This window comes from Mustela nivalis, assembly GCF_964662115.1.
Source record: "Mustela nivalis genome assembly, chromosome: 16".
In the NCBI taxonomy this organism is placed as follows: Eukaryota; Metazoa; Chordata; class Mammalia; order Carnivora; family Mustelidae; genus Mustela; species Mustela nivalis.
In genome coordinates, this window is record NC_139035.1 from 12,302,801 (window position 1) to 12,315,016 (window position 12,216).

The 12,216-nt window shown below is 42.5% G+C and overlaps 1 protein-coding gene across 1 annotated transcript in view; it reads left to right on the forward strand.

Moving 5' to 3' along the window:
• Positions 1-11,800, forward strand: part of DTL (denticleless E3 ubiquitin protein ligase homolog) — a 63,897-nt gene extending 52,097 nt beyond the window's left edge. The window contains exon 16 of the mRNA XM_082702398.1: positions 10,313-11,800. The gene's annotated coding sequence lies outside the window, so the exon portion shown is untranslated. The remainder of the gene's footprint in view (positions 1-10,312) is intronic.
• Positions 11,801-12,216: the final 416 nt, after the last annotated feature.

The following is a 12,216-nucleotide window of genomic DNA, read 5'->3' on the forward strand; positions in this document are numbered from 1 at the left end:
GTTAAAGCCTCCGCCTTCAGCTCCCATCATGATCCCAGGGTCCTGGGATCAAGCTCTGCATCGGGCTCTCTGCTCAGCAGGGAGCCTGCTTCCCTTCCTCTCTCTCTGGCTGCCTCTTTGCCTACCTGTGATCTCTGTCTGTCAAATAAATAAATAAAATCTTTAAAAAAAAAGAGAGAGAGAACAAATGGTGGGGAAGAGAGACACACAGGATCTTAACAGTATGGTTTGTCGAGGGCTCAGGCAGCACAGAAATTAAAAATTTCCAGCAGAGCTCCATAATCTGGGAGGAGAGGCAAAGAAATCTGAGTTAGAGATTAGCCAAGATAGGAAATCAGCAAGAAAGGACCCAGGGAAGAATAAAGAAAGGGATCCATGAGCATCTTGGAAATGGTGGACCAGTAGATCCAGACTGGACGTGGAGGAAGCGAGAGATTGTGGGGAGGGTGAACAGATGAGGAAGAAATACCTTGACAGTTAGAAAGAAATTAAGTAGGTTGTAGTCCAAGTAGGGCTGTGAGAATTTGAGGTGACGTGCCATTCTGATGCCCATGTTCAAATTCTGTTCATCACAGTGAGTGATGGGTTGGGCAGAATTTAATCATTTGTAGTTTTCAAAATGACGTGAATCCAGAATATTTGGAGGGTCTCTTTGCCTCTCAGGGATGAAGTGGCCAGGAAAGCTGTGAGACAGGAGTTAAGCCACTGAGGAGGATAAGAGAATGCCAAAAAAATCAGTAAACAGTTGAATGGACAAGGTGGCCAGTCCGTGGGGTGGCGTGCTCAAGAGGGGTGGAGAAGCATGGTTTAGGGAAAACAAAGGAAACTCCATGCCAGGTTGTTCTGACCTTGAAAACCGGGGAAAGTAGAGAAGCAGCCTCTGGAGAGGGCAGGGAGACAAGGCAGGTCAGGTTTTCATTTAGGGTAAGCAGGTGTGAAGAGTGTGTGTGGAAAAGGTGGGGAAGGTAAGGAAGTGAGTTCACCGGTTAATGTACTGTAGAGCCCAGAGGCAAGGAGATATATGTTCAGTGGCCTAGAAACAGTTAAGTAAAGCCCAGTCCTCTGGTAAGATTACTGCCTGACAGGAAGTGAGAGTGGGAGGCCAGGTCACATCCCCACACAGCTCTGCCTGGGCCTACCACCTCAGGACAGGACTCTGCCAGAGGAAAGAACTGTGACCTGCTGGGTCAGTGCACCAGGCCTATTTCTGTACATTCTGGCTGCTGAGTAATGGCTCCGAAGGCAGTGCCAGCATCTCACAGGGCACAAGGGGAAAGTGAGAAGTAGGGCTTGGCACCTTATTTTGGGACCTGCCATCACAGGCCCAGCCCTCTAGTTCTGCATGCCTGAGCTCAGATACAGCTCTCACTGTGAGCCTGGGTGACCAGCCCCACAGGCCTGGCTGAGATGCCCAGGGAGCCCTCAAGAAAGAAGAACGCTGTGGTTTCCTCAAAGATCAAGAATTCTGAGTACCGAGTTCCTGAAGGAGAATTGCCAGGCAGGCCAACTGGTCAACCCACTATGCTAGTGCCTCAGCTTAATGGCCCTCAGAGGAGAATCCTGTCTTCTCTTGCTGCTCACATGTTTTTTCAAAATGACAATGAAATGCCAGTGACATGCAGGACACCATACAAACACCGCACCAAACCTAAGGTATCAACATGTGGAGTTTGAGCCAAGTGTACTTTGAGCTAAATTCCAAAGGAATTCACCTATACTCTCCCATTGTGTCCATGGTGAGTACATGTGCGACTACTGACTGGCAACTACTGAGCTAAATTCCAAAGGTAGGGATTCACCTGTACTCTCCGTTGTGTCCATGGTGAGTACATGTGCGACTACTGGGGCGAGGACTCAGTCTAATGTGGGGACAGTCACATGTACACAGAGGTCACACCTGTGATCCCATCAGCACAGGGCTTTAACAACTTGAACTAATGGGCCCTGAAGGGCCTTTGGACAACCCTTTGGGTTAGTTGCTACTGAGCAGATACGTCCTAAGACTCTGCCCTGGAGATGCTGTGGCTCTTTTATTGTAAATCTGGTTGCCTTAAACCCTCCAACCTCCGTTAGATCCATTCAAGGCCTCCCAAGTCTCGACTCTAAATGAATCCCCATTAATACCTTGACTTCCTCTATACTTCCCCCTTTTCTTAAAAAGTAAACCCTGTTAATTTCCTGGGATTTCTTCTTAGGAACTCAAGTTTTCTCTTTTTGTATTAAATACCCCTAAGAAATAAAGGAATTGGGGTCCAACAGGTTTGAGTGGTTTGCGGTGAACTCAGGAACTCTACAGCACAGCAGTGGTTAGAATCCAATGGGAATTCTGCCCCTTTTACTTGACCCACCCCCTGCCTGCATGCCTCTGGTTTGTGCCAGTCTAAGAACCAAACCAGTGATGGCTACAGGAGTGGGCTCCTCCATCACTGCCACCTGTCTCTCTGTGACAGGCGTGGGCATCACTGCATCAGGGAGACATTATCATTACACTAGGGGAAATTTTCTTTCACAGGCCTCTGGCAAACCATAGAAAAGTGGTTTCTATGACTTTGACTTTTTTCCTCTTTTTTTTTTTTAGTTTTTAGATTTTTTTTTCTTTTTTCTTTCTTTCTTTTTTTTTTTTTTTTTTTTTTAGTTTTTAGATTCTGCAGTTTTTGTCTTTCTACATCTCACTTTTTTCCCTTAGCAAAATGCCCTCAAGGTCCATCCATGTTGCCAGATTTCCTTTTTCCTATGACAGAGTAGTATTCCATTGTGTGTGTGTGTATCTCACGTCTTTATCCATTCATCTGTTGATGGACACTTTTATCATTTCCACACCTTGAAGATTGTGAATAGTGCTGCAATGAAAATGGGAGTGCAAATAATGCTTCAAGGTCCTGTTTTCACTTCTTTTGAATAAATGTCCAGCAGTGGAATTGCTGAGTCAAATGGGAGTTCTATTTTTTAATTTTTTGAAGCACCTCTATATTTTCTATAGTGGCTACAACACTACCTTCCCATCAACAGTATACAAGGATTCTGTTTTCTCACCAACATGTGTTATCTCTCGTCTTTTTGATGATAGCCATTCTAACAGTAAAGGTGTGAGCTGGTAGCTCATTGTGGTTTTGATTTGCATTTCTCTGATAATTAGTGGCGTTCAGTACTTTTTCATGTACCTATTGGCTATCTGTCTGTCTTCTTTGGGAAAAATGTCTATTCAGTTCCTCTGACCATTTTTTAATTGAATTGTTTGGGGGGTTTTTTGCTATTGAGTTGTATGATGTATGAGTTGTATGATTGAGTTGTATAATGTATTTGGATATTAACTCCTTATATATGATTTGCAAATATTTTATGTTCAGTAGGTTGCCTTTTCATTTTGTTTATGGTTTCCTTTGCTATACAGAAGCTTTTAGTTTGATGTAGTTCCACTTACCTATTTTTGCTTTTGTTGACTTTGCTTCTAATGTCAAATCCAAAGAAATCATTGCCAAGACTGATATAAAAGAACTTAGCCCCTATGTTTTCTTCTAGCACTTCTATGGTTTCAGGTTTTATGTTTAAGTCTCTGTTTGAATTGGTGTTTGTGTATAGTGTAAAATATGAGTCTAGTTTCATTCTTTTGCATGGGGCTGCCTAGTTTTCCTAGCACCATTTATTGAAGAGTCTGCCCTTTCCTCCACCATATATCCTTGGGTCTTTTGTTGAAAAGTGATTAACCATATATGCCTAGGTTTATCTCTGGGCTCTCTATTCTGTTCCCATTGAACTCAGCGTCTGTTTTCATGCCAATACCATACTGTTTCTGATTACTATAGCTCTGTAATTTTGTTTGAAATCAGGAAGTTCAGCTTTATTCTTCTTTTACAACATTTCTTTGACTATTTGGAGTCTTCTGTGGTTCTATACAAATTTTAGGATTGTTTGTTCTATTTTTGTGAAATACTCCATTGGAATTTTGATAGGGATTGCATTGAATCTGTAGCTTGCCTTGGGCAGTATGGACATTTTAATAATATTAATTCTTCGAATCCATGAACATGGAATATCTTTCAATTTATTTATGTCTTTGATTTCTTTCATCAGTATTTTATAGTTTACAGCGTGCAAATCATTCACCTCCTTGGTTAAATTTATTCCTTGGTATTATATTCTTTCAATGCAACTGTAAATGGGGTTGTTTTCTTAATTTCCCTCTGATCGTTGCTAGTGTATAGAAACACAACTGATTTTTGTATATTGATTATGTGTCCTACATCTTTATTGAATTTGTTTATTCTTGGAGATTTTTTGGTGGAGTCATTGGGGTTTCTATAAATAATATCATGTCATCTGTCAATAGAGACATTTTTACTTCTTTCTTTCTGATTCAGAGGTCTTTTTATTTCTTTTTCTCACTTGATTGCTCTGACTGGGACTTCTTTTTTTTTTTTTTTTTTTTAAGATTTTATTTATTTATTTGACAGATAGAGATCACAAGTAGGCAGGCAGAGAGAGAGGAGGAAGCAGGCTCCCCACTGAGGAGAGCCTGATGCAGGGCTCGATCCCAGGACCCTGGGAACATGACCTGAGCTGAAGGCAGAGACTCTAACCCACTGAGCCACCCAGGTGCCTCTGACTGGGACTTCTAACAGTATGTTAAATTAAAGTAGTAAGAGTGGGCATCCTTGCCCTATTCATCTTAAAGAAAAAGCTTTCGGCTTTTCACTGTTGAGTGTATTACCTGTGTGCTTATTATATATGGCCTTATTATATATGGCCTTTATTATGTTGAGGTGCATTTTCTCTATACCCAGTTATTGAGAATTCATATAATCTTTACAACAACATGGCAAGGGAGTCCTTTTATTAACCCCATCCTGAAGACCAGGAAACTGGCTTTACAGCTTACAAAAGTTGAGTAGCTTCCCCAGCGTTTGCAAGTGGCAGAGCCAGAACTGAACCCAGCAGTCTGACCCCCACAAATCCCCTTTTGAGAGCTGAAGTAGAAGGAGGCTGTGGGAGAAGCAAGCTGTAATTGTGGCTCCTCCCACCTGTAGCATGAGTGTGCCCAGAGAGAGCCAGCCTGCGGTGTCTGCGGTTACACATTTAGCCATGAATGATACTGCGTGTTATACTATACTTTCTTATGTGTGTGGCTTAGCAGTTTTAAAAACCCATTGTGAGCTCCTTGAGATAGGGATCATGTTCCACTATAGCTCCGCACACATGCCCCACAAATAGTTCAGTAAGGACACTGTCTTTGTCCACTGGGGCTCAAAATTACCTGAAGACGGAGACATGGAACCCAGAAAATCAGAACAGCATTTTATAGGTCTTCTAGGCTCAGAACCTCATTTTACAGTTGAGGAAACTGAAAAGGCCTAAAAAGGGAGAGTCAGAGCCATGGGTTGCAACATGTTCTTCAGGGTGGAGCCCTCCTAAATTATTCTCTCTCCCCTGATCCCTGCCTCTGAGACCATTGCTGGGACTAGAGCTGGGACTCCGTGTATATCATCCAATATATGTTAAGACCTCGGGATCCAGTGCTCATAAAACAATGAAAATTTGATGTCATTCCGGTTCAATCAGATTTATACCCAGAATATATCAGATTTATAGTCAGAAAGAGTCTTGGATCTCATCCCTTTCTGCTCTCACGTTGTGGATGAAGTAACAGGGCCAGAAATGACAAGTGACCTCCCAGTTTGTCAACTGGCCTATTTAAACGAGGTTCCTCTGCTCGGAGGGAGCAAAGACACATAGGAAACACACGTGGCCTTTTTCTGGGGCGGGAGGGCAGTTTTTCTTCCCAGGCCAGCCTGTTCCCAAAGCCAGTCTTCTTGGGGAACTTCGTCCACTCTTCAGCAGAGCCAACAGTGGTTCACCTTGTGTTCGCCCTCTCCCCTCTGTTCTCTAAGCAGCAGTAGTCACAGCTGAGGCTTGTGCGGGAGCTGGAACCTGATTCCCTCACCCCTTCCATTCCGCCAGCCCTTCCCTTCCCAGTGCCAGCCCTGGCCCGGCAACCAGGTTAGGAATGTGACACATGCACAAATTATAACTTAGCTGCCCTCTTTCTTCTCCTTGGGTAAGAAGCTGAGACCTGAGGAAAGTAAGTGGCTCCATTCTGTTTGGCTCTCCGCAGAAGCAAAGGGCCAGAGGAAAGAGAAGCCCCGTGGCTTCTTATAGGAAGTGTTGGCACCAGAGTATCAAGCGAGTGGAGCATTAAAGAAGGCTATTTTGTCCTCACTAGAGCTTAACGGTGACCTTCCTCAGGGAGTCAAGCCCTGTTCCTCCCATGCACTCACAAGCACAGTACAGATCAAGAAGCAGCACGTATAAAAAGACCTCTCTGAAAACCGAAAGGGATTGTTCTTGACAAGCCTGTAGAAACAGCAAAGAGCATATGGGAGGCTGAGCTCTACGTGGGGGAATCTGTCAGGCTAACAAAGGACAGGCTTTCCCAGGGACAGGAAGTTTGGAAGGTGGACTTCGGAGCAACTCATTTAGTGGGGACAGAGGAACTACCCTCTTTCCCCTTCCCTCTGGGGAAGAGCTGGGGCTCATCTCCACCCACCCAACCCCGCAAGCAGGAGGGAAACATTTCCATGTCCTTTATGGCTAAGCCCCAACCACAGATGAACCATTCTGTCTTCTTCCTTCTTGCCTGCACCCAAGCAACAAAATACTACTGAAGAAAGTCTCACTGTCGGGGAGATGGGTTCCACCCCAATTCAGGATCACCAGTCCCACACGGGACAAAAGGGTGGTTGAAAATTTACTCCTTGTCTCTGGTCAACTCACAATCCTATCAACTCCTATCAATGGCTTCAAACCTTCCCTACTCCCCTGACCCCTCTGATGCCCTCCACACAAGTCGTCATTGAGTCCTTCCTTTGTGTTACCAAATGTTTAAACCTACCCATGCATTCACCCTTCTTGCTTCCTGCTGCGGTTGAAGACTCCCTCCTCCCACTAACGAACCAAGAGCAGTTCTCCCACTTGTAGGTTATAGCCTATCCTCACCCCCCTTTTTGATGAATTTCATCTGTAATTGATCCGGTCTTGCTCTTGTGTATCCAGTCTTTCCCTCCCTACTGTATCCATCTTGTGGTTATTTTAACAAACTCCTGTCTCTCTGAAGAAAAAAGGATCCCTGAACATACATCCTCTATCTGTGGCCTTCTGCCTTCTTCCCCTACACATCTAATTCCTTAAAATAGTTCTACTCCCTCATCTCCCATGGACTCTTCAGCCCACCCCAGTCTGGCTTTTACTCTCATTATTCTGCTGGAACAGCTTCTGGCCATGGTCATCAGTGGTCATCATGGTCAATACGGTGGTCATCTTTTTGTCATCTTGCCTCTTCAGCATTTAACTCTATTGAATGGTTGAATGACCATTCCTTTTTTCTTTAAAAAAAAAAATATTCCCCTGCCTTCTATGACACGATGATTTTCTTATATCCTTGACCCTGATCTTGCTCAGTTTCCTTGGCATCCTTCTCTACGTAGCCATTAGTTGTTAGAGTTCAAGGTAGGGTGTTCTCTTTAAATCTGTTTATTTGAAAGTGCTTTTAAACACCACACTGTACTGCCTTGTTAAAATGTTTAAATCAGGCCATCTGATGACTCAGTCGGTTAAGCATCCGATTTTGATTTCAGCTCTGGTTGTGATCCCACGGTTGTGGGTTGGAGCCCTGTGTCAGGCTTGAGGCTGAAGCCTGCTTAGGATTCTCTTACTTCCTCTGCCCCTCCTCTCCTCTCCCCCTCTGGGAAAAAAAATAAGTTTAAACCAACAATATATTATAAGCATCTTCCCATATCTGCAAAATTATTTTAATATGTGTTTATTATGGGTGTACCACTTATTTTGTCTCCTATTATTAGTTATTGTAGGTTATTTCTAATATTTTTATTAATTTTTGTTTATTTGTATAAATAATACTGTGATAAAATTATCTAATCCTTTCACATGTGGCTAGATGAATGATGTTAATATTGATTACTATTATCCAGTCAATAATAATTTTGTTATGGGGAAATTAAAGATATTTGAAGCATATACACTTAGTGTTTTGAGGCCAATAGCATAGAATACCACTACCAAATTTGCCCACACAGCAATATTGTGCAGGACAGAATCTTTGGCAGAAGAAACTGGCTTGGTCTAGAATTATCTATCTGCTCTTTCCCTGTTCTTCTGAGCTTTCAATGCAAGGTACTATCAGAGATGATAAGGGGTTATGGCCCAGGAACCGCTCACTCTGGAAGTCCTGAGCCATTCACCTTATTCCTACTCTATACTTTGGCAGGAGTCAGTCCTGATGGAGCCAGGTGGATCTCAAACAATGCCAGAGGATTCTGAGGACGTGGATTGGCTAGAGCAGTTTCTGAGGCCCATTGTCAATCCTGGAACTGATCTGTCAGACCTAGACTAGGATGGCCACAGGACAACACAGGTCAACAGAAGTCAGAGCCAGCAAATCAGTAAGAGAGCATAGGGACAGAGGAGAGGGAAAGTTAGCACAAACAACTCCGGGGATCCTCTCCGTCTCCTTAAATATTTACTATTGGAGTGTCCCAGGTCTCAGTCCTTGGACTTCACTTTTCTATCTACACTTTCTTCCTTGGTAATCTCATTCAGAACCATGGCTTCTAATACCATCTATGCAGAGACAATTTCCAATTATGTATTTCTAGCCCAATCTCCAGCCTGAACATCTGACTCTTATATCCAACTGAGAAGTTGACAGCCTCACTTGGCTGTTTCATAGGTATTTAGGTTTAACATTTTTAAAGCTAAATTCCTAACTTACTCCCCCAACCCCAATTCTGATCTAACCTCAGGTTATAGCAATGCCACCCTTCCAGCTTCAGGCCAAAAAACTTAGAGTCATCCTTGATGTATATCCCTCTTTTTCTCACAACCTATGTCCAACTCCTCATCAAATCCCATCGACCTTATCTTCAAAATATATTCAGGCTCTGCTTCCACCCGTGAAAAAATGGAAAGTACTCTCTCACCATAGCCAACCAAAAAACTGGATCAAAGGTATGAAGCAACTATTTTTAGCCATTGGACGGGAGGCAGAATAGGACTGTGGTCCCTGAGGGAAGGGAAACAGATAACCTTCAATTGTGGAGGAAATTTTCAGATTACTCAGCCTCCTTTATGGAACTGTTGTTTTTTTATAGATTGTTTGGGAAAACCATAACAGATACCAGTGGTCTTGCTGAACTGAGGAGGCCAATTAGAGTTTGGGGGAAGCCGAGGGAGCTAAAATTTGCTGGATAAATGCCAAAAAGGAAGGAGATACATGGAGAAGGAGCTCTGGATGAGGAGTTGACTCTTTGGATGAACACCCGCCTGTCTACGCACAGGATAATACTTCACAAGACCAGACGGAGAAAAATCACTAGGGAAAGACTAATTCCTGGGAGCTATAAGCTGAAAAATTCCTAGGACTCATGCAGGGCTGGGAATCATTCAAGTTTTTTCCAGCCAGAATAGAGAGACCTTGTGGCAGATTGTATTTTCCAAAGATGACCCAGGATCTCCCATACCACATGCTCTTCTACAATGTGAGTTGCTACACCCACATCAAGAAGGAGAGTCTGATTTTTTTTTCTTTTCTTTTGTTCTTTAATCTGGGAAGGTTTGCTGTTTCTACTAATTGAACAAGGTGGTGATACTGTATTGACTTTGAGGCTAGATTGGAAAAGCTATGTAGCTTCCAGATAGCAGTGTCAACTACCACATTTCCCTCAGCTCCTACTTGGAGACATGAGGTGGGTCTCTTATGATCAGCTGATAGAGGAGGAAGAAGCCAAGGTTGGGTCACAGATGGGTCATACCACAAGCGGACTGTGCTGCATTACAGCCCATCCAGGGGCAGCCCTGAAAAACAGTGGTGAGGGGAAACCTTCATAATGGATAGAGCTTCCATGCACCTGTCATTCTCTTGTAAGAAAAGATAAATAGCCTGTGGTAAAGGGGTGCCTGGGTGGCTCAGTGGGTTAGGCAACTGCCTTCGGCTCAGGTCATGATCTCAGGGTCCTGGGATCGATTCCTGCATCGGGCTCTCTGCTCAGCAGGGAGCCTGCTTCCCTCTCTTTTTCTCTCTGCCTGCCTCTCTGTCTACTTGTGATCTCTCTCTGTAAAATAAATAAATAAAATCTTAAAAAAAAAAAATATCTAGGTAGTGATGAATAACTTGGCCATATTGGTCTGGGCCCTGGGAAGGACAAAGCTTAAAAGATAAGGGATGGGGAAGTCTGAGGGAGAGGCAGGTGGATAGACCTGTGGAAGTAAGAATGAAGTGTGAAGTATTTTGCCAAATATTTAGGGCCACCAGAGAACAAGTGCCATGAAACCACCCTTCAAGGACAGAAGCCAGCCACTTGGGGCAAGTTGATTACACTGGAATTTACTCACTTTGGAAGAGGAAACACCAGTTTGACCGGCATTAAGATGTATCCTTAACTCAAATTCATATGCATATCCTCATGCATTACCTCAAAATGGATCACGAGCTTACATGTAAAATGTAAAGCTATAAAACTAATAACAATTTAAAAAAAAAAAAAAAAAAAAAAACAGGAGAAAATCTTTGGGATCTAGAACCAGGCAAAGAGTTTTTTGACTTGAAGCCAAAAGCATGACTCATAAGGAAAAATTGATAAATTTGACCTCATCAAGATGTAAGACTTTTCTTCAGTGAAAGCCCCTACAAAGATGACTTAAAAACAAACAATAATTGGGAGAAAATATTTGCTAAACGTATGTCTGACAGAGAACTGGTATCTGAAAATATACATATATAAAAATCTTAAAACTCTACAGTTAAAAAATCCAGTTATAAAACGGGCAAAAACGGGAATGGACATTACACTGAAAAAGATACACAGACACAAATAAGCACATAGAAAGATGTTCAATATCACTGGCCATCAGAGAAATACAAATTAAAGACACAATGAGATATCACTACATACTTACTAAAATAAAAAATTGTGACATCAAAAGCTGGTGAGGATGTAGAAAAACTGGATCCCTCACACATTGCTGGGGAGACTATAAAATGGTCCAGCTGCACTGGAAAACAGTTTGGTAGTTTTTTTTAATAAAACCGAATATATAATTACCGAATGACCCAGCAATTATACTCTTGGCCATTTATGCCAGAGAAATTAAGACTTATGTTCACACAAACACCTATACACAAATATTCAAAGAAGGTTTATTTATTACAACTTAAAAAAATATGAAAACAGCCCAGATGTCCTCCAGTGAATAAATAGTTAAACAAACTGTGGTGTATTCGTACCATGGAATATTCAGCAACAAAAAGAATGAACTATTGATGAATGGGTCTTGGATGAATCTTCAGGGAATTACACTGAGTGATAAAAAAAAGCCAATTCCTAAAACTTAGATACCGTAAAATACGGTTTATAAAACACTTTTGAAATGGCATAATTTTTAGAAATGGAGAACAGATTCATGGTTGTCCAGCATTAGGGATGAGGGAAGGAAGCGGGAGGCAGCTATGGTTATAAAAGACCAATACAGGAATCCTTATGGGGATGGACCAGTTCTGTATCTTGACTATGGCAGTAGGTATACAAACCCACGTGGGTGATAACATTGTATAGAATTAAGTGCATGTGACCAACCACACACACGCAAATGAGTACAAGTAAAATGGGAGCAACCGGAGTTGTATCGGTGTTGACGTCCCAATTGTGACATTACACTATAGTTTGGCAAGATGTACCATTGAGGGAAACTGGGTAAAAGTGTCCATAGGATCTCTTAATTTTCACAACCACTTGTGTATTTCCAATTATCAAATAAAGATTTAATTTAAAAACAACATATTCCTGGTTGGTATTTCATGTCTGGATTTGCTGCCTGTGGAGCCTGAGCCAACACCACAATCCAAAGTCTTATAGAACACTAGATTCACTGACATGGGATCAAATGTGACCTTGCCTCAGACCATGGGCCTCACTTTTCAGTGAAGGAGATATGGGAGTGGGCACATGACCAAGGGATCCCTCGTCCTATCTCATACCCAGATGCTGCTGGCCTGATAGAGGGCCAAAGTGGCTGCTTTAAGATACAGCTGAGGCACCAATTTGGAATTGATACACCGCGAAATTGTGTTGTTGTCCCCCAGGATGCGATCTCATCCTGAACAACAACCATTATACAGTACTGTGTCTCTAATGGGTGGAATACAGAGGT